This window comes from Trachymyrmex cornetzi, unplaced genomic scaffold (assembly GCF_001594075.2).
Source record: "Trachymyrmex cornetzi isolate Tcor2-1 unplaced genomic scaffold, Tcor1.1 scaffold11, whole genome shotgun sequence".
Classification (NCBI taxonomy): Eukaryota; Metazoa; Arthropoda; class Insecta; order Hymenoptera; family Formicidae; genus Trachymyrmex; species Trachymyrmex cornetzi.
The window spans coordinates 3,518,941-3,544,107 of record NW_017295653.1 but is presented as its reverse complement, the minus strand read 5'-3'; positions in this window follow the sequence as shown (position 1 = coordinate 3,544,107).

Genomic DNA, 25,167 nt, shown 5'->3' with positions numbered 1-25,167 from the left:
TTTTAACGAGTTAAACGAAAAGCCGTATTCCATTTTCGGATGTAATTCATGAAAACGCTGACGTAACTTACACCAGAATTATAACAAGGTCGGACAACGAGATTGCCTTTGTTTCTGGAAAAGGATAAACGTCACGTTCTATTATTCCTATATCGTCATAATTAGTTGAACCGGATATTATATTGGAGATAGGGTTGGGGGCATGTATTTGAAATACTTTTATTTAAAAAACAGTATTTATAAAATAATTATATTTTATATTTTATATTTCAGCGAAGCACATGAAAATATTTTGCATTTTGTATTTTATGCATGGGAGCATATAAAAGTATTTTGTATTTTAAATATTGAAATTGATAATCAATCCTGTGTTATTTGAATTATAAAATACAAAAAATTTTCAATCTTTTGATTTTGAATACAAAATGTCCTTTCATGTCCTCCGTTGAAATACACAAAATACAAAATACATTTATATTGCAAATAATGCGCTTTAAATAAAAGTATTTTAAAACATGCCTAGCCTTGACCGGGGATTTAGTATGTATGCGTCTTTATCCGGTTTATTTTATTTGTTTTATAATAACGTTATCTTGTAATATTTGTATATCATTAAAATGTATCTATAGTTATTCAATTATTATAATTATATGAGCTATACTTATATTAACGTAATTATGTGAGTGTTTTTATGTTTAGATGAAGCCTTATTTTGTTGTAGAAGTATCTTCAATAAGTATAGCGTTCATTTAATTTCTTTCTTTCGTTCTTATGTCTGAATATTTAAGTAGTAAGTAGTTAACAAATTAATCAATTTGATTTGATCCGCGAATTTATTTGAGTTAGAGCGTAAGTTTGCCACGATTAAATTCAACGAGCAAATTAAAAATCAGGATACATCAGGAAGCGTGACGGCGGGATCTCTCTTGAGGCCTTCAATTCCCCTGTGGCCATGTCCTACTCGGTGATTGTTCACGGTGGTGGTTGCGACGTAGCGTGTATTAGCCGGCGCGCTAGATGCAGGTCTGAAGGCCTGAAGGGTCTGAGTTGGCAATAGTGAAGAGCACCCACTCGTTGCGACACTTGTGAGCGGTCTCATTGTCTCTCGAGAGAGTCTCCTCCAGCTTCATCTTTCTCTTCCACACACATCTCACAACGTTCTCCTCCTAGTCCCTTCTCATCCTCGCGACTTGTTCTGCCTGTGCCTTTACAATCCGCCTTTCCTCTCGCCTCTACTCCTACACACCCTTATTGTCCCCTTTTCTTTGACATCGTTCGTCCGATCCGACGAGCAACCCTCTCGGAATACAACGTCGGTACGGTAGGTTCCGTTTTTGCGCCACACGAGTTTGAGGGATCGAGCGAAGGCCGGGACACGAAAAGACAGTCTTGTCCTGTCTTAGCTTGTTTCGCCTTGTCTCGTCTTAACAAGCTTATGCAGCACTCTCTAACTGCATCGACTGCCATTTCTAGTCGATATCCTCGTCTCTGGAAAGATGCTGCGGAATGAGGAAATATCTACTACCCAGCTTAAGCTTATCTATCGAACAGATTTCTACATAAAGATAGTATATGTATATATATATATATATATGTATACATATATACGAAGTTTACTATGATTATTTTTGAAATGATTTTTCAAGCTCCTATCCAAAAGTTTTTATTGCAGTAGTTTATAATAAGCTTGTTATTTGTTGATCGCTAACCAGATCAATCCTTTTATAAGAAACGCAGGAAAATATAAGAAATCATAAATTGGCAAGTAATTATTAGTGCGATATCTAAAATAATCAATTTAGCAGAATTATTTCATATTATATTATATGAAATTTCACGTAGAATGGCGTATTCTACTTTGCACTACATTGTTACTCTTAAACACGCTTATACAAATTATTGCGAAGTATCTCAAGTTTCTCTTCAAATAATTTCTAATTTTACCATTTCGCATGAATAAAGTCGAGGTCAGTGGATTAAATATACATACATGTAAATTCATAGATTCTGCTTAGTTTTGGAGTATTCATTCGCATACGCTTTATCGGTTCATTATACGCAAGATCAATGGCATCTACGAGGCTGTAACATTTTTCGGATGAGACCGGTCTAACCCTCCGTCGCTTTCTTGGTCGTTGTTTGTATGTGCGTGTGCGCGCCCTGTAGACCCGTCTTATCTTAGTGTTTCCGGTCCAGCGAGCCGGAAATGCGTAATAGAGGGAGTAGACGAGTAGACGTGAGGGACCAGCAGGGCGAAACGAGAGAAAGAACGCAAGCACGTGCGGAAAATGGAGAGGGAAAACACGCGAGAATATCGCTTCTAATATAACAAGCGCTTCTATTCTCTTTCTCTGTTTCTCTCTTTCTCTCTTTCTCTTTTGACTTTCGCAATCTAATCTCGTCCAAAATCCCAAAGTTCCTTTCGAAAATTATAAACCGAGCTATTTTGTTTCAATGGCATTATTATTATACAGTCTTTCCCAATCTCGTACGTTCTGTCAGACGTATTTAACTAACAAGTAACACTACCCAAGTGTTAATCACCGATCGTCTTGAAATTTGGTCTACATATTCTTTAATGGAAAATATTTGATACGTATTTTTTTATATCGGCTAAAAAACATTTTAAGAGGGCTAAAAAAATGTTTTAACATTGTAAAAACTACTATCGCAACGTGTATATTGTGTCACTAACTGCAGGCAAAACAAAGAAGTGTATTTTAAAATAATTATTTATTCTAATTTTGAAAATCTGACTCCAAGTTTTCTAAAAAATCCCCCAGCCATATTGGATACGACATTTTGAATTTTAAAATTCTGACTTCAGATTCGTAATCCCCGATACCAAAAACCCCCAGGTAATACATTTCAGCCAATTTTAAATGTATTTTTCAAACATCCAAGCAAGAAGCCCACGGTGACACAATATACACTTTGCGATAGTAGTTTTTACAATGTTAAAACATTTTTTTAGCCCCCTTAAAATGTTTTTTAGCCGATATAAAAAAATACGTATCAAATATTTTCCATTAAAGAATATGTAGACCAAATTTCAAGACGATCGGTGATTAACACTTGGGTAGTGTTACTTGTAAGAATAGGAAATGCTTCTTAATTTGAAAAGCGATTCACTTGAAAAGCGACATCATTTATATTTCTTCAAAATGAAATTTAAAATGCAGAGAAATATTTATTAAAGTGCAAATTCATATGCATTCTGTGCACTAAGCAATCGATGTTTGTTAAAGAGACTTAAAATGAAATTTTTGTAAATGAAATTAATTTTAATCTTTTTTATATATTAGAGAAATATTTTTCAATTTTGTGACGAATAAAATCTCATGCTGCATTCGTATAATCTGTATAATATTATATAATATTATACAATGAGATATTCGAGGTTTATTATAATCACGCTTGCAATAAATTAAATTTATGATATCCTCGCATCTTTGTTTAAAATTTAAATATTATTTAATTTTGAAACACTTTGCTTTTTGCGAAGAAAAGAGAACTTTCAACGTTGACAAGCAAGAATCAGAAATTGAAGATAGTAGAGTCAAATTTCTGAGCGAAGAAAATGATTTGACCGTCTCGCAGCGTGATCCTGGGAATTAAAGGTGCAAGGAGACAGCACAGAATCTCCTTAAGCCCTTGCTTCGTATAAATTAGTCCTGAAGCTTTCACACTCGTCGGATTACGGGGATTATCCGGATCATAGGGAATCCGCGGTCCAATTAATCTGAATGGGACTTTGGAATAAACTCGGTATGAAGAAGCAATCGCGATGGCTATTCAGATCGCGAACAAAGCTGAAAATTTATTTACCTGATTGCTTGTTACGTTAAATTGTTTGAACAAAACTGAAAGATTGTCAATTCGTATTTGCACTCGAAATTTTTCATTGATCAAAAATTTGGAAGGAATTTGAACCTTTCATAAAAAATTGTCGGATTTTTCGAGTCTATAAAAAAATATATATTATACACCTATTAATATACTTGAATTCAGATAAATAGGATAAAATAGCAAAATAAGATTAGACAAATTTTTTTTATGTAATTTCAATTGTTACACTGTCGAACCGGTATGTATTATAATATTATTTATTTTTACAAATTGAAAATTTAAACTATTTAAAATTCAACTACGCAATTGTTCGAATCTGTTAAAATATTAATATATGTATACATATAATAATGTGTCAATTAGAAACAGGAAATAGAAGCACGAAGAAGAATCATATAAAAAAATTGTAGCGCGGATAATAGTTACAGTCAAGAAGGAATTTGTGGTTCAATATATTAAAAGGAGAAATATAATAATTTCACAGAGATAGAGGGCCGCAGCGATTTCGATAGAGAAATGTCCATAGCTTCACATCGGCGAATTCAAGCACCATCGAAGTCGTCGAAATGCCTGACGTTGCAGTCGCTTCGTGAATTTGCCGTAGCGTGAAGTACAGCGCAGAATACGCTTTCGCCTTTCGCCCCGGTTCCTTTAACCCCCTTTCGTCTTTCCCTTTTTACCCTGTCACTGTTGACGACTTTGGAAAACGCCACCCCGTCCTGCGCCCACCATCCCGCTGGCAACGGGTATGAATATCGTCAGCTCTTTTTCACCCTCGTCGAACATATTTCAACAACAGTAGGAGTCGAGAGAGTCGACTGATGCCTCGGCACAATTCCGAATACGCCGCGGGGTGGCTCAATCGCTCGTTCACTTCGATTGGGATTCCACCACTTCCGGGAAGAGAACGCGAAGCTGCCAAAAGACGAAGAGGACGAAGTAAAGATTTGGACGATGGTGAAGTTTCATTTCTTGTGATGATTCTCTAAAGCTTGTACAGTACAGACTTGAAAATAAATTCAGATTTATTATAAAAATTCAGACTTTTTATTAATGCCAATTGTAATAAAGATTGATAATTTAAATTAATTATATAAATTTAATTTAATTATAAAAGGCATAATGATTTATCTCATATTTTAAAATTATATTTTTGACATCTATGAGAGGAGAACATATTATATAGTACAAAACAAAGATTGTGAAAGCAAAATATCAAATTTTTGTCTTTTCTTAAGTTGGAGAAAAATTTGATAACATTGGCTTTATGTCTTTTGGCTTAATACTTCTTTTGGTTACTTTATCTAATTTAACCATTTAATTTGAGTTACGGGAGCTGTATGGGTTAATTATCTGTTGTAGCAGACAGAGATACTATTGCTAGTTCACAGGGCTAATTAGCTTGTGTTACTAGCTGAGTTTCATTTAACTCGACTGTCAATTTAGGTAGCGTTTACTTAACTTAATTGTTTAACTAAAATCAATGGAGATGTAACATGTAAATAAATACAGTATAGTAGCAAATAGAGTACACTGATAGAGAGAAATTACATGATTTACATAAGCAGTTAAACTGTTTCAAGCTATATATATGAGAAAAATATCTTTTTAATTAAAAAAATATGTTAATGAGAATATGTTAGTGCATTGGAAATGCGCTTCTCAACTTAAATATTGTTTTCTATAAATATGATATTATTAGAGAACGAAAAAAAGAGATTCTTAAAAGCGTATCTATGAAATCGACAAATTATTGACTTATCGATACCTCATAAAACTATCGTTGCCGACACTTTACAGCCGAAAAAATGGAATATTATCCTTACAGAATTTGTACGGTAGAACCGAATCCCCTCGAGTCATTCTCCAGAGAAATGGGTCGAAATTCGTTGAAGTACCAAAAAATATATCGCCTGGATGTTGCCGAGAAGATCGCGAAGAAGAGCTCTGGAACGTCCGTGAGATCGTCGTCGCCCCTCGAGAACGATTTATAAGCCAGCCGTTCCGACGAGCTCGCTCGGCACTCTCGTCTCCTTTCGGAGCAGCCCGACTCCCTTTTTGCGGCTTTGAGGCTCTCGATTCTTTACGCCGCGCCTCATTTTAAGGATGAATTTGCGCGGAACTTCTTCCACGAGCTTCGCGTCTCGCAGCTCCTTCATCGTCCCGACGCCAAGAGAAATTGCGGCGGGAAGCGAAGAGAAGCGGTTTCGTCTCATCGAGATTGAATTTTATTCCTTCACGGTGCATGTTATTAATGTAGAGAAGAAATTGTTTTATAAGGATATTTCATTGCGCTACGTTTCAACACTTCTTATTTTATACATACGTGGAGTAATGTATTGAGATTCAGCAGATTTCAAACCTTTTTTTATTACTTTACTTGAAAATATTTATTTCTAATAATTTTAAAATTAAAGCAAGAATAATTTTTTTGAAAAAGCAATAGATATACACTGCGTATATAGATTGTATTCATTAAATTCAGTTGAAGTTTTAATTAAAAATCTATTATATTAGATATAGTATATTTCATGTTCACAATAAATGACGTATAAATTACAAAATATACGACATGTTATTTCTTTTTTTCTCTGCAGGAAATTTATTAGAAATTACAGAATTATTAGAGGAAAGTCGCCGATACTGACATAGGTCTCCTAAAGTGACACCCCCTTATTTTTCGTAAACTAACTATTGCACTTTATTAATACTAATAAAATCATGATCTGTTTAGCTAATTAAAGAAGTACAAATTCATAATTCGTAGGTTTGTGGCTTGTTTCTATATCAAATCAGCTAAAAACGAATTTTACAAATGCGAAAATAAAATTCTCACGATCTTCTTTTGCAAATTGTGAGATTTAAATAATAGTGACTATATTATTGATAATATTACGTCATTTTAAATACTTGTAGTTTCCGAAATAAGTTTTATTTATATTATTTTTTCTCTTAGTCTTTTCATAATACGATTTTTAATTTAAAATTGGGGTGCAGCGTAAATCGATACACCTGTCCGTAAAACAGATCATGAGCTAACTTAATCTTTATAATGTTGCTTTATAGTGTCAAATAAGTCTATTGGAGCTGAAGACAATCGTGCATATATATGGAACAACTCTAGAAAAACTATCGCGTTATACATATTTGCATCTTGCAGAACAGCATAAAGTAAATATGCATATAATTCAATAAAAATGTTTTATAACGAAGTAAAATAATTCTGAAAAATTTTATATACATTCACTCTTAGGTACTTTATACAGATAATTCCTGTAAAAGAAAAAGAATAAGAATACGTAGCATTACTGCCTACTGTGTCAGTTTTGGAGCTCATTTTGTCAAACGCTCATTTTTGTATAACTTACGAAAAACTTAATTATTGCAAAATTGCTAACAGTATTATAAAAATTGCTTATACTATCTGATAGAAGACACTTTTTACTTTGTATTTATGTTTTTGTAGTTGTATTTTTACCTTTTGTTTAAGAAATATTGTCTAAAAACAAAGTGGTATTTCGATATCGGTGACCTTCTTCTACTATAGTTTAAAAAAAACCACTTTTTTTAAATTGCTGAAAAAAACCAAAAAAATTTCGGTTTGTTTAAAAAAAATTGGTTTTTTTTTGGAAAAATTGCTGTTTTTGCTATGTAAATGACATAATATGTAACTTTTAAATTCCTTCAGAAAATTAATGCGATCCATGAAATTATATAACCTTATTTTTATTAAAATGTTTTAATTATCCTTCCATTTTTATAGTAAAATCTAATCTAACATTCCTTTAGATTAGTACAAAGGCAAAGCTTAAGTAGACAACTGCGCATTGTACTGCACAAGTAGTTATTATGCGGCATGGTGCCTCTTGTAGTCTAGTGCAGGAATAAAAAACGGATCTTATATTTATTTGTGTTAAAATTTTTGTACTTAAAACGAAATAGATATATATTCGTTGAAAAGAAGAGAAAGCGAAGATGCTGAGTAACAAGAGTGATTTAAGCGATTAAAAATTAATATATGTTTATAAAGATGTAGTCGTTAAATCTTGTTGTTGAATCTGCGAGTAAGGATAAGTTTTTAAAAAATTATGTAATTTTTTTTTATTCTAAACGCTTTATGTGATTTGTTTTAATTTGCTCGTTGGTGCATAGTATATAATATATATGTTTTGTATGTTTTATATATATTTGATAGAATACACTATGCAACTTTAATTTTTAATACAATTTCAAAATTTCTGTTAACTCATCCAAATTACCTCGCTGTTGGCTACACCCTATATATAGGCAATTATTTTCTTTATGGAAAGAACCGAGAAGTGTGGTACGTTTTACAAACATACTTAAATTTTTCCAAAATGAAGTTTTCTACCCTTGGGAAAAAAAACCGAAAAAATTTACGGAAAAATTGGAAAAATTGGGTTTTTTTCCGATCCTTTAAAACTATAATTATTACGAGAAGGTTCTTTAATCAATAGCTTTCTTGAAAATAAATTTTGAAGATCATGAAAAAAAAAATTTTAACTTATAAGATGTATTCGCTTTTATTAGAAATTTTGAACAATAGATTCTGCTTTCAATAGTTACACATAATTAGGTTAAACTTCTTTGACCTTTAGAAAAAAGATTAAGAAATTTATCATTTTTATTTAAAAATTTTTTTTGAAGATCATAGAGATGTGCTACCTGCTGATAGAAATGAGAAAACGTATAGAACGTATAAGACGTTTAGTTCTTTCTTCTACTCAGAGATGGTAGCACATGTGTTTGCGGAGCTTCTATTTGTTACATAAAAATTTTCGTATGCGATCGTTGAATTCTATCGCGCTGTTTAAATTCTGTTAAATTTCTTTTTAACAAAAATCTAATCTTAAACAAAGTAATACGATAAAAATCAGCGCTTAAAAAAATATATACGTATATTACGAGATATAGTTTACATTTTTCAGCTAAATAAAGCTACAATTTAGTCAGTAAACCTTTTTTTTGCATAAAATTTATATTTTTATTCAAGGTTTATATTTAAAGCTGAAACATTTGTATTTAAAATGCAATATTTAAAATAATGACAGAAGGAAAATTCCAATACGACCCAATTACTAATGAATAACTTTTAGTAAATAACCGTTTTTTAATTTTACCGTTTTTAAATAAATGTTTTTTTAATTTTACAATAATTACAAATTAATAACATTTCTAATTGATTTTGAAATTAAGAGAAGAATACCTAATAATCGTTTATTTGTAAATTGTTTTCATTCATCAGTACAATATTATATCCTTCTATTTAAAAAATTTCTAGTTCAAAACTTCTCGTCTTTCGAATCGATGTTACGTGTATTAGCTCTTATCGCCAAAACATTAATTTCAAGTTTATCAGCAAAGAAATGTGCCACCTGATTGTGATGAAGGTTGACGGAGACAGAACTTCAAGAATTTCAGTTTTGCAGGATCTTTTGCAGTCTAAGGGTCACGAAGTGGCTGTGTTCTGCGCGATAACCGTTTCTAATCTACTTTCCGCGTCTTCGTGGTACTCGGAGACACCTCTTTGCGTCAGTTAATGGAATTAAAGTTCGGTCTCAGAATACGATTTTACACACAACCACGCTACACGATAAGACTAATTGATACGCTCTCATAAATGAAGCGTTGCTCGCAAAGTCAACTCATTTAACCGACGATCTTTTGAGTCTTTTGAAAAGGCGAGGGAAAATTTCTCCCAAACGGCTCTAAGGTATCTCTTGTGTCAACAGTATCAGATCTTCCGTTATCTAAGACTATGTTGTTCTATTCAAGTCATAGCTATGTAATGTAAATAAAGAACATAAAATTTAAAGAGAGCTAGAGGAGATATAGTATATAAAGCAAGCGCCTTGATTAACTTATTTTGCTTGATTAGTTAATTAATGTCCTATTTTACAACTTTGGTTATAACATAGAAAAAATATTATTTAAAAGACAAATGAATGATTACTTATCGCAACTTTTATATACTGGATACGTATATACAATCTCGATGAATTTAATCATAAAATGAAATATTTTCACATTGTCTTCTATTATTTTGTGATACTTAAAACTTAAAATTGATATAGATCAGAAAGTATAAGTTTATAATAATGCGGAGGTTAAGCATTGCTAACCGATATTGTTACAAGCGGTTTTACATCAGTCATCACTTGAAACTTGCAGAATAAAGGGAAACATGTCTCCTGCGCGCTTCTATCTTAAGAAGAAATGCGATCTTTGTACTCGAAACGACGTTCGCTGTCACTCTCAGCTATTCACTTGCTACCGCGTGAGAGTTCCGAAGTTTGCGCGAAAGTTTCGCCAAAAGTCAGCAGGCCGAGTGACGCCCGTAAAAAACTGCTGTGGAGCTTGAGAGTGAATGGCATCGATTATTATACATAAGCAAGCCACGATCTGTAGAAATTTTCCATACGCAAAAAATTTCACTTTAGTGTGAAATTCCATTCGCAGTTAAAATTCGATTGAAGCTACACAGTAAAAAATCGTGCGTCCATATGTAGAATTTTTCTTGTGTTATCACATTTTGATTATTACTTCACTGTAAAATCAACATACAACTGATATGTTATTATTTTTGTAATATTTTTATGTGTTAGATTCATGTTACCTTTCTAACTCAACAATTGCGTATGTCAATTAAAAATGGAATATTATTTTGAGTGTTTTTAATACAATTGTTTCAATTAATTTATATATCTCAAAGTCAATTTAATATCTAAGAACTTTTTCATTCACATTATACGAATAAAAATGTTTTATTAACATTTTCTTACGAGAGTTACTGCAACTACTCTTCTATGTACTCTACTTATTTTATATGTTAGTTTTAAATTATCCCTAAAGTCAAAATAACAAATATAAATGTAAAGTATTGTGTCAATTGTTTAACATTACTAGTTCGTTAATAAATAACACAAGACGAATGAGTTACTTTAACTTAAAATTTAGAGTGGATCTCCTGGGACATGTAAAAAATGTTAAAATTAACATTTTCTTTTTTATTGTGTAAAGGTTTGCCATAAACAGTCTTTCGTAAACGTGTAATATAAAGAAAAAATTTTATATATTTTTACTCTATTAATCAAATTAATAAGACTAATATATAACAATAATCAAGGTAACGATAACGTTGTCATGTATAACAAGAAGTTTTATTTTGAACAACCGGTGGTGTCTCCAGGTACCAACGATATATAAAATTAATATTAATTCCAATAATTTTAATCAAAGTGAGTACGATATCATGAAGCTTAATGAAAAATGGTTTATAAATTTATCGAGCGTCAACTTTCCGTCAGAAGTTCAAGGATTGTTACAATTAGGAGAGGGTTTTTGTCTCCCCCCTTGCAATGTTGAGTCAATCACCATCGCGAATATATTAAAAAAATATATAGAAAATAATCTATTAAAATTAAAAGGTAACAACAAAACTTCGTTTAGAAATAAATTTTTTCCCTTACTGTCAAAACATTAAAAATGTAATTTGAATGAGAACTAAAGAGGATGAACTCATTTTATCTTCACTTTCTACTACAAAACAATTTTTGAAAGACAACCCACACATAATACTAACATGTGTAGACAAGGAGAAAACTGTCGTCGCTATTGATAAAATAAAATATGTTAATAAGATAGAATTATTATTACAAGACACTAACACTTGCACAATTTTTAATCGTTATCCGATCAATTATTAGGTGAATTATAGAAAATGTTAAAAACATGGAAACAAGGTTTTATCTGACTCTACATATAATTTTCTCAATTCCACGAACCCAACATTACCGAGGGCATATGCGGTGCCAAAAATTCACAAATCTGGCAATCCACTACGTATCATAATATCTTCCATAGGTAGTCCGTTACAATCTCGTTTCTTTTTACATAGCATTTTAGACCATTGTCTTGAAAAATCTTTTGGTGTTACGTTAAAAACAATTTTCAATTAGTTCAAGACTTAACTCATACCAAATTATCACAAGACCAGATACTTGTTTCACTTGACGCGGTATCACTTTTCATCAATGTACCGGTAGACTTAGTTATTAAGAGTATTGAACAACATTGGATGAATATAGAAAGTAATATTTCTTTGACTAAAACGGAATTCATGAAAGCAATTAACTTTGTGCTCCAATCTACATTTTTTACCTTCAACGAAAAATTCTATAAATAATCGTATAGTGTTCTTATGGAGTCTCCACTTTCCCCGATAGTAGCGGATCTTGTTATGCAGGATTTAGAGAGAACTGCACTTGAGAGTTTACCATTTTCATTGGATTTCTATGTGAGGTACGTTGATGACATTGCACTGTCAGTACACGAAGAAAATATTGATAATTTAAGTATGTTTAATAATTACTATCCTCGATTAAATTTTATGATGGAGAGAGGCGACAATAGTTTGAATTTTCTAGATGTAACCTTAATAAGAAAGGACGATTATTTGATGTACGATTGGTACCACAAACCCTCGTTCTCGGCACGGTACCTAAACTATTTTTCGTGTCACCAGAGATGTCATAAAATGGGGATAATTATGAGTTTGATAGACAGGGTGTTATTATTATCACATCCAACTTTTCATGAGAAAAACTTTAAGTTCATTATTAACATCTTACTTACTAACGGTTATCCTTTAAAACTGATTTTTGAAAGCATTAGAAAAAGGCTACACACCAAATTCGAATAACTTAACAAGAATATTACAACGAAAGAAAATTGACAACAATTTAATTACATACTTTACTGTACCCTACGTGCCTTCAATAGCAGAGAAATTCAAGAGATTTTTCAAAAATAACAGAGTAGTTCGTTTGGCTTACGTAGGAATTAATAAACTTAATACATTCATAAGAGCACAAAAGGACAAATTACAGTCCCTATTACATTCTAATGTGGTATACAAAATTAATTGTCAAAATTATGATGCTTCCTATGTGGGCCAAACGAACGGTTATTGAAGACACGCGTTAAAGAACATAGGAATCACATAAATATAGGAACATCACACAACACTCTGTAATAACAAAACATAGAATTGAGCACAATCATGATTTTGATTGGAATGACTTCAAAATTTTAGACAAAGAACAAGGGTTAAATAAAAAATTAATTTCGGAAGCGATTAATAAAAAAACAAAAAATGGACTTAATATGCAAAATGATACGGAATTGTTGGATTCGCTACATAATGATTTAGTTTAGAGAAAATGGACATGTTTTTGTTTTATAAATTATAAATTTGTAAAGTCGATCTTATGTTGGTATTCATTTGTTTCCATGTTTTATAAGTTATAAATTTGTATCGTCGAGATTGCGTTGGTATTTATTCCGTTTAACTTTCATACTTTCATAAACACTGCGTATGTGAAACGTCCTCTCACATGTTCTCAAGACATTGTTATAATTACATCGCGTTATAACGGATCATCGTTATGTTGAGTACAATGTAAGTTCTATTCATTTGATACAATCAATTTTAATACTTTGACTACGATTAAAAGTTTATAAATTTCATACATTAACTCGATTTTAGTTAAATGACTGAATTCTTGTTTGGGTATCCAGCTAATTGTAAGTACAACAGACGATAATGAAGTTCTTAATTTTGAACAATAGCTTAGCGATGATTGACAGTATTTACCTTATTGTGTTACAACGCATCAATTTTGATTCCGATGAATAATTATCACACTGAAGATAACCTAATCCTATAGTCGAAACGTTTGTAATTGGTGATTGACATATACATTATTTTTGATTACACACGTACAACTGTGTCGTTATATTTCCTCAGTGGCTTTATATTCCTTTATAGATTTAATCTTTGGAACCTTGTTTAATTTTAATTTTTAAGACTTAGTGTGTTTTTACAAAATTTTCCTACGAAATTTTATTGAAACTCCGTTAAGGAAAACTTTTACAGTTAGTTTCACTTAATATTAAAGATGTCGTTATAATATGATTACTTCATAAAAAATTCAAATTTGATTGATTTACATATATTGACTGATATACACGTGTTATAAGTTTATGATTGAAAATTACAAGATTATTTTATTTTATTCTATTTTAACACAGTTTACCAAAAACTAAATCACAAAATACTTTTTATAAGAGAGTCGATTGATATAATTATTTTTTATAAATATATTATTGCATTTTGTATAATGGAGTAGTTACACATTAAGACTGTACGATAAAATTATATTGTGAACAGATAGGAAGGGTGTGATTATCCTTTAAGGTCTCGATGTTACTCTTGTAGAGAGAATAGCGTACGTGTGTAAGGTCGGAATGCGTTTCCTCCCTGTCGATAAATTGTCGGGATTCCTGTTATTCCCCTTTCGTTGAGAAGTTTTCATTCGGTGCGAGAAATGCAGACAAAATATTTGTAAGCAAACTTTGCGGTACGACTCTTTTATTTCACTGTTATGTTTATTCGAGTGTATTTTTCTGTCATGATATTAAGGGTTTGGAGAACAAATAAATTCTATGGAGACATTGTATTAACCAAATTTAAAAAGTTGAAAGTTAACGTATAGGAAAGTCGCCGATACTGACATAGGTCTCCTAAAGTGACACCCCCTTATTTCTCAAAAACTTACTATTGTACTTTATTAATACTAATAAAATCATGATCTGTTTAGCTAATTAAAGAAGTACAAACTCATAATTTATATATTTGTGGCTTATTTCTATATCAAATCAGCTAAAAACCAATTTTATGAATCCGAGAAGAAAATTCTTACGGTGTTCTTTTGTAAATTGCGTAATTACAATAATAGTGACTGTATTATTGATAATATTATGTTATTTTAAATGTTCATAGTTTCATAAATTAGTTTTCTTTACAAAATAGGACATATCTTTATTTACAAAATAGAAATGTTGATATTATTGCCTACTATGTCAGTTTTGGAGCTCATTTTGTCAGACGCTCATTTTTGCATAACTTACGAGAAACTTAATTATTACAAAATTGCTTATACTATCTGATAGAAGATACTTTTTACTTTGTATTTATGTTTTTGAAGTTGTATTTTTACCTTTTGTTCAAGAAATATTGTCTAAAAACAAAGTGGTATGTCGGTATCGATGACCTTCCTTTAATATTTCAACGCAGAATGCTATTGTTATTAATATTTTTTTTGCGATTTTATGAACTAGATAATAAAATGAAATACTCCGAATGTCTAAATAGACTTATGATCGTCTTCTCTATATATGTATATCACAGTTTACTGTTTGGTTTACACTTTTAGGCTGGGTTGTTCTATCTTTCGGTAAACTTCAGTTTATTGTCTTATTCTCTTATTCTCTTGAGTTTTTACTCTTTTACTCTTTTGTTTATCTAATAAGTAAATTATCTTATAATTTATCTAAAGATGGAACAACCGGCCCTTAATCTTCCATTTTTGGCTTTATATGTCTTTTCTTATTCCCATGATTATTCGCGAAATGAATTCCCAGTCTGTAATTTTAACGCGTCGTCTCTATCGACGTGACCCTCTACATCGTCGGCCATGTCGTTTAAACACCTGCGGGTATTTGTTCAGGACGTATGGTGGCGCGAGCTTGCTAATTGACCGGTTTCGACTTATTAGAGTGTCTGGACGCATTTTAAAACTGGATTAACCGTGCTCTACACCTTCGGTCCCGTAGCCCAATGTCCTCCTTCTCAAACTATCAGGTAACTTTTTCATAATGAAATCAGCAAATTTACCTTTGTTTGCACGAAAATTGCGGAAGAAACTAGACTTGCTTATAATCAGAAGTCAAAAGATGATTTAGGAATGTGTCCGAGTTAAATGATTTCGTTCTAATTGGTCAAATATGCGAACACTGTTAAATTCATAATGTCAAATTATACCTAATGAATTATATATAATTGTGTATAATTATTTCTATAAGTCGCCACTCCTATCTAATATGTCGTTAATTTGATTGAAACAATAGAATTAAATAATGTAACTTGAGAAAATGTATTAAATTTGACATAAATTTAATTTTTTATTATTAAACTTAATTAATTTATTATTAACTTAATACATACGTTAATATATACGATATTTACTTTAAAAATTAACTACAGAAATGGTTGATTTACATTTTGACACGTAGAACTTAAAGATAACAAAATGTTATTTAACTAAGGATTAGATTATCATTGCTCCTTTGATATCTAATAGTGAATCGCCGATTGTTTGACTCTCCTTATATCTATAATCTACTACTTGTTTATTTGAAAATGTAGAGATTTAACAGAAATTTTGTTTAATGAAGAATAATTTTCAAAAATTGTTTCCTTGACATCGAGTGTGCAAATGAATTATAAACATGCCATGTCGGTTTGAAGAAAAAAAAATCGAGCGCACAATATCAAATCGCTACATATATGTGTATATATATGTATATACTCTAAACATCCTTAGGATATCTCTTGGACAATTATGTTGTGTGAGATAATCTCTTGTATTTGATTTATCCTTATTTAATGTTTAGAAAACAGCAAGGATAAATAATGCATTACGCGTATCATGCATGAAATGGGACGCATCTATAGAGTATAGGAGACATTTAAAATGTATAAAATAAGGCAACAGATTAAAATGAGAACATGAAATGCGATAGGTAACACAATGAGAGATGCAAATATTGAAAAGGAATTTTTACATCAATAACAAGCAATAAATTGTATGAGAAACAAAAAATCGAAGATGGACAAATCTTCAGCAGCAGCATACTTAACGCGCCCGTTTTGTTCATAATTTTAGAATAAGAATTGCTGTGATAGTTGTTCGTACGACTTGTCAATAGTATCGTATAGATATCAATGACAATTAAAATTTATTGCAATTTATTAATGTTTTAAATATTTCAATAAATCTAATGTTATAAGTAACATTCTAAATAAAAAAGAATAATCAAGAAAGCGTACTACGAAAGACGAATTGAATTTTTTATAAACTATTTTACTACAATTACATTAAATTATTTTATATATTAAATTATATTGTATATAAAATGTCATTTATAATATATAATAATATTATATAATCAATTGTGTTATAAAATATTTTATATATTGAATTATATTATTTTATAAACTATTTATATATATTGAGAATTATATTGAATTATAATATAAACTATTTTATGACAATTTAATAATAATAATTTCCATTATTGTAGTGTAAAGAACATATCATATAAAATACGTTTACATATAGTAGATTATTACGTTTATTCGTTCTATTCATGAAAGGATATTAACACTTAGATAATGTAATTTCAAAACTTATTACAAGATATATATAAGGTGAGTCATTTTAATCGATCACCCCAAATATTTCCGTTCCTTTGCATTTTACAAGAAAATGTTTCAGATAAAAGTTGTATGGTTTCGAGGGGGACATAAGGTGGTCATTGGTTTGACCTTGGGTGGCGTTGTCAAGGTCAGACGAGGGTCACATTAAATTATTTAAACGGAACCTCCCTTTTTTATTACATATTCTTATAACTTATTTCGAGAGCTTTTTAAAACACTATAATAAAATATTTTTTCATTAAGTACTTTTCGAGTTATGAAGCTTGAAAGTCATAGTACGTACCGGAATTAGCACTACCCAAAGTGTCCGACTGACGGTTAAAATCTCTTGAATGTTGTTTAGAATCACGACCTGGATAACATTGGTCAAGATCAAGACTATTGGAGGTTGTACCTCTTATTTCCATTTTTACGTAGAAATAAATTTTTAGTGCAAAAGTGAAAATAAGAGGAACAATCTCCAATGACCTTGATCTTGACAAATGTTATCCAGGTAATAATCTTGAACAACATTCAACAGATTTTAGCCGTCGGTCAGACACCTTGGGTAATGCTAATGCCGGCATATACTCTGACTTTCAAGCCCCGAAAAGTACTTAATGAAAAAATATTTTATTATAGTGTTTTGAAAAGCTCTCGAGGTAAGTTATAATACAAGAATATGTAATAAAAAATGGAGGGTTTCTTTTAAAAAATTTAATGTGACCCTCATCTGACCTTGACAACGCCACCCAAGGTCAAACCAATGATACCATCTTATGTCCCTCTTGAAACCATACAACTTTTGTCTGAAACATTTTCTTGTAAAATACAAGCACTGAACCAAAAATGTACGTAAATACAATAAAAGTATTCATTGGTATTAATAAAAAATTCATTAAAATTGGTCCAATGAACAATTTTATTCCTATAATGATTTAGGTTTTATAAAATGATCAATTTGAGTTATTAAACTATTAAGAATTCATTGTGACAATGAATATATACATTAAAATAGTCTGCCATGGATTTATTATAATAACCAAAAACTTTATTCATTCAATGAATAATATCATTAAATCATGCATTAAACTTTATTGTTATTAATGCGTTTATTGAGCTAATGTACAGACTTTATTAACTAATAAAAAAATGCGTTAATATAATGAATGTATTTTATCACTTCTACAAAATTTTATAATAGACATCTAATAAATGAATTTATTAAGTATATGAACATATTTGTTGGAAGAATGAACTTTTTCATTGATTTAATTAAATGTTATATTAAGTTATGATATATTCAAGTACAGCATATTAATAAACAGTGATTTGTTATATTAATAAATCCAGTTATTAGCTAATAAAAAATACTCAATAAAATATTCATAATATCTATTAAAAGTTCATTATATCAATGAATTTAAAGTCAGTAAATGTCATTCATTGATATTATGAATAACATTTTTTTCAGTGAGGGAAAGGAAATATTTGGGGTGATCGATTAAAATGACTCACCCTGTATAAGTATCAATTTTACATATAACTGGCTTTTAAATTTATTTGATGATAAAGAATCTATTTGATAATAAAGAAATTTCTAATCCGTCATGCATTGTTTCTTAAAATTTTTACCATTATTTTACTATTATTTTATATATTGAATAATATTATATTATATAAACTATTTATGTATTAAAAATTATATTGAATAAACACAATATTCTTACAATTAAAATAATTTCGCCTTGCATCTACAGTATAAATCTTGATGTTAATAATATGATTTACTCGTAAGAGGACACTTCGCTTTCAGTAAATATATTCCTCTTCATACAAGAGGAAAATTGTTAGAATAATATCCAATATATTTTTAATGAATAGTCTACTGTATTGAAAGAGGAATACTTTTTCTGTAAAAGTTTTCGCTTAGAATATGAGATTATCGGAAATTTCACTTCGTAATTAGATTCTTTCTTTTGAGTGTTCTTTATTTAGAATGTTACTTATAACATTAGTTTTATTGAAATATTTAAAACTTTAATAAATTGCGATTAATTTTAATTGTTATTAATATCTATACAATACTATTGATAAGTCGTACGAACAACTGTCACAGCAATTCTTATTCTGAAATTGTGAACAAAACAGGCGCGTCAAGTATGCTGCTGCTGGAGATTTGTCCATCTTCGATTTTTTATTTCTTATACAATTTATTGCTTGTTATTGATGTAAAAATTCCTTTTCAATATTTGCGTCTCTCATTATGCTATCCATCGCATTTCATGTTCTTATTTTAATCTGTTACCTTATTTTATACATTTTAAATGTCTCCTATACTCTATAGATGCGTCCCATTTTATGCATGATGCGCGTAATGCATCATTTATCCTTGTTGTTTTCTAAACATTAAACAAGGATAAATCAAATACAAGAGATTATCTCACACAACATAGTTGTCCAAGAAATATCCTAAAGATGTTTAGAGGCTACACTATATATCCTACTGCAGGAGCATTGTGTTCCATGGGACTTATTTTAATAAATATACTTGAATTTTGATTTCACTTCTTTTTTTATGCCATTATTTTTAGTTTTTTTATCATTTTGATTTCACTTTTTTTCTATGATGTTATATTTGATTTTTTAAATTATGTTTTTGAATGATTATATTTGATTTTTTTCATTATGTTTTTGAATGAACTTATAAAATAGTTTTGCAAAAATTTAGGTTTTTTTAATTATGTTTTAAATATATTTATAAAATAATTTTGAGTAAAATTGGAAAATATACTTGACGCTTTTTTTTTACATTTTTAATGTCTTTTTCCCGTGGATTTCACGAATTTTTGCTAAGTTCTTGTTACTAGTAATAGTACATTTTGTATTTATATTTAAAAGATAATATAAATAAATATATATATAAATATACATAAACATATATATAATAAATATTCATAAACATATATAATTATGTATGAGATATGTCCATATATGTTTATATACCCTTCTTTAGTTTGTAAAACTACTTTTTAGTATACTAAAAATAATAATAATAATGAGAATTTTTGAACAATGTAAAAGAATTGCTCATATATAGTTGCACGTAAAATTATATATAGTCATGTATGAGCAAATTTTTTTACATTTTTCCAAACTTGATATTTTCTAAAACAAACAATACAGAAATAGTCCCATTAACTATTTTTCATGTTTTCTCAATATTATTATTATTTTTAGTACACTAAAATTGATTAAAAAGTAATTTTACAAAAGAAAGATGTATGGACATATTTCATGTATAATTATTTATGATTATAAATATTTATGCGTTTTTATATATATTTATACATATTAATGTTTAAAAAATTTTTTACCGGGAAGTAAATAGATAATATAGATGAGTAGATAAATAACATAGACAGGTGATAAATATCATAAATAATCAAATAAAAACGTAAATAAATGAAACATTTGAAAGATGGATAGATAACATCGATTGGTGAATAGATAATATAGATATATAAGTAGATATGTAAATGATGTATATAAACAGATGAGATGTGAAAAAATTGGGAAAGATATGCAGAAACGATACAAAGAAGTCCAGAACAAATGCGGAAGAGATGCGGAAAAGGTGCAAAAGAGTTGCGGAAACGGTAAGATTCAGATGCGGAGAATTGCAGAAGAAATGCGAAATTAATACGGGAGAGGTGTGAGAGAGATGTGGTACTGTTGTAGAAAAAGTGCAGAAAAGGTACATGAAAGATGTGGAAGAGATGCCAGAAGGATGCGAGAGAGATGCGGAAAAAGTACAGAAGAGGTGCAGTAAAAGTTGAGAAAAGATGCGGAAAAGGTGCAAAAGAGTTGCGGAAACGGTAAGACTCAGAAGCGGAGAGGTGCAGAAGAAATACGAAATTAATATGGGAGAGGTGTGAGAGATGTGGTACTGTTGTAGAAAAAGTGCAGAAAAGGTACATGAAAGATGTGGAAGAGATGCCAGAAGGATGCGAGAGAGATGCGGAAAAAGTGCAGAAGAGGTGCAGTAAAAGTTCAGAAAAAATGTAGAACAAGTGCAGAAAAGGTGTTAAAAAAGTGTAGAAAAGGTGCAGAAAAAGTGCAGAAAATAAGTGTAAAAAAAGCGCACAAGAAATATAGAAAAGATTCAGAAAAAGTGTAGAAAGTGCTGAAAAAAGGTGTAGTAAAAGGGAACAAAATTTTGCGAAGACGACGAAGACGACGACGACGACGACGACGTATCTGAATGAATAAATGACATAAATTGGGCCGAACAATACGTGCACATATTCATATCTAAGCATCAAGTACACTTATGGACATGATTATTATCTCATTTTAATTACAAAAATCTATATTCTTCCCCAATATATGCATTTTTTAATAACATCAATTTGTTTGAACAAAACATAATTTTTAATTATATAAGCGAGTTCATTCCTGTAAAGGATACGCTCTGTAGCGTCTCTTTCATGACATGGTATTATATTGTGTACTACAAAAATATACTTGACGGGAGCCGCTACCGCGTCTCCTGATATATCATATTTAAAGCGATAAACGTGCCTCTCGTGAAACATCTGTTAAATCACAAGAAAATTCATTGATAAACCTGAGAGGATTAACTATCCGCGAAACTTCGTCTCCGATATCTCCCCGCAATATTTTGCGTTCTGAAACACCTCCACTGTCATGTCGTGCAGTCCTTTGTCGACATGGAAGTGCCTGAGGCCAGTCGGGCCGCGTGTGTACACACAACGGAGGACGAGTGAGCGAGAGCACGGGGTGCCCCTCAATCAGACGTCGAATCGGGGCGCGTGTCGCGCGAACGAAATCCGTCGATCAACTCAATTAACTAATTGCCCCGCGGCACCCCCGTTTACTCCCCAGTGTTTTACCCTTCTCATCGTATTGTAGTCTCCCTTATCCGCAACCACGCCGTGAGGAAGCCAAGCAAATTTCGTCGAATTTTGCTATGTGCTCTCCTACATCCAGCGTGTTTTCCGCTCCGATCACGCCTTGCCAAGCTTAAAAAAATGCTATGACTGCCGGTTGTAGTTTATTGGTCAACAACGATTCGCACCGACGGACTTTTCCCGCTGCGTTATTCCGAGGCGGATATGGAAAGCGATTGAAGCTCGTTTTGTTTGCCTATACGTTCGTTACATGTTTCATTGCTCGTTCCTTTTTGGCGCGTTACGATGTTGACGTAAAATGTGTGACGGAAGTTCTATTGCGAAATAAATTGTAAAGTGCTACATGATAAAAAAGTCTAAAGGCTGTTTCATAGACAGTCTATAATTTATAGCAGAATTCAAGACAGAATATTATAAACAGAATACACACGCGCGCGCGCGCGCGCACACACACACACACACACACACACACACACACACACACACAGAGTGTTTCCTGTAATTTGATCATTGAAAATGTTAGCGTTCTTTTTGATGATACGAGAAAATACTACACAGGATCTTGTTCGATTCGAAGGGGAGCATACTATGATGAAAAATTTTTCTTGAGGTCATATTTTTTGAGACTTTAAAGTCATTTCTCCTTTTTTTAAATGGAATTGTATAATTTTTTTTTACACAATATGGTTCCTTTAATTAATATGAATATAAAAAGTATTAAGCTAGTGATATAAAAAATCAATAGTTTACGAGATATTTTATACTTTATCCTTTTTTATATTTTATTCTGCATATATTGATGTAAGATCGCATTTTCGCGTTAAATTGCAAATCGAGATCGAGATATCGTGTTCAATAATATGATGACGACCGTTCTTCGCGAGATCAGATCGCGTCGATCATTTTTCAGACTCGAAAGTATTCGGAATTATTTGAACTCGTTGGACGATGCTAGACATGCGTCGATTACGAGTTACGAGTTACGCGCTACAGATTATACGAGTGCATTACGAGTTACGACTCGCGCATTACGAGCGGAAGTGAATTACGAGAGACAGAATTTCAAGAAACAGAGTTAAGTTACAATGATTTTCAAGAACGATAAAACTCAGAGACATATTCGGTAAAGTTACAATGATTTTCAAGAACGATAAAACTCAGAGACATATTCGGTAAAGTGCTTAACTGTCAATGATTCTTTTTTTTTTGTAAATCTTTTATCTCGCGATATATGTAATAAACTTGCTATTTTATTTTTTTCATTCAAATCAAAGCTCTTTTATTTGATTTTCCGACTCTGCAAGTGATTCCTGAGGCACGATCCTATGTTGATATAAAATGTTAAATAACCCGTTTAAACTATTAATTATTTGATAATCGTACCTTAATACTTTATGGAGAATAATGAGATGAATCAATTGATGGAAAGAAAACACATAGTTGCTTATTTAAAAAATTATTCTTTTTGCATACTTTTTTTTTAAAGCAACTATATGTTTTCTTTCCACCAATTGATTTATTTCATTATTCTGTTCATCAAAATATTATGACACGATTATAAAAAAATTAATATTTTATGAATTAGTTAATATTTTATGCCATATATGCTGGAGTAAAATATAAAATATTTCGTAAACTATTGGTTTACGAGATATACTTTTATATGCAGAATAATTAGAGAAATTATATTGTATAGAAAAAAATCATACAATTCCATTTAAAAAAATGTAGATGACTTTGAAGTCTCAAAAAATATGATTTTGAGAAAATTTTTTTGCTCATCATAATATGTACGCCTCCGAATAGAGTAAAATCCCCTGTGGTATTTTCTCGTATCATCAAAAACAATAAAGATATTTTAAATGATTAAGTTAGAGGAAACACTGCATATGTATATATATTGTATATATAATATAATGTGTGTGTGTGTGTGTGTGTGGGGGATGTGTGCGTGCATGCGTGTGTGTACACATATGTATGTGTTGAACATACATAAGCACAGTGTACTAAGTGTACCATTATAAAAACCTTTTTGCGCGATTAGTATTAATCTTGACAATTAGAATATATCTGATTTTTATAGATTTAATTGTACACTGAGAAAAAAAGTTATTAACTTGACTAAATGCGTTTAGTTCGTAATGAGTATTTACTTCAAATATTTATATATTTAGATTAACAAAACCTTGTAATTTAAAACATGTTATTTGTTTGAATTAACAAACATTTTGTTGAATTAACAAATATTTGCTTGACAGCCCGTGACCGCTACATTTAATTAAATTAACTAATATTTTTTTGAAACAGCAACTTTTTTTTCTCAGTGTATGTAGAAACATAAAGGCTCAGCTACATCTATCGTAATGTTTATCGTAAGCTTCTTACGATCCTTGCGATAGCCAATCAAAAGCGTTACAATACACATTGATATTTCTAATTGGCTATCGTAAGAATCGTAAGGAGCTTACGATAAACATTACGATAGATGTAGCTGGGGCTTAATACGTTTCGAATAGTTAAAAAAGTTGAGTATATTTGATTATATTTAAGGGGTCAACCCAATCAGAAACTTAAAAAAAAAACCGATTTTTGGGTTTTGACATTTTCTGTTAGTACAACATTTTAGGAACATTCTCTGAAAAATTTAAATTAATCCGATTAAAGTTGACGAAATCAAAGGCATTCAAGTACATGCTCCGCGCTCGGCCGTTAAGAGTAACAATTGTGTGTGGAACAAAGGTAGTCCATTTCTAACGTTTTGTGAGTCGTGTATATGAAAATATACTTGTATTAGTAAATAGGAAAAGTTAAAATAGCAATGAAATTTATATCAGCTGATATGGAAAATCAAATAATCATACAAAAATTATTCCAATTAAGTGAATTAAAAGTTGTCGAACTTGCTTACATATCTCTGCCAGTGTGTTTAAGGGTACATTCTCGTCAGTTGGGTCAAATTTTGGTCAAAATTTTTTTTTGCGGAATTCGATAGCTATAACTGTCTAGAATATCATGTTAAAAAGGGCAAATCGAAATTCTTAA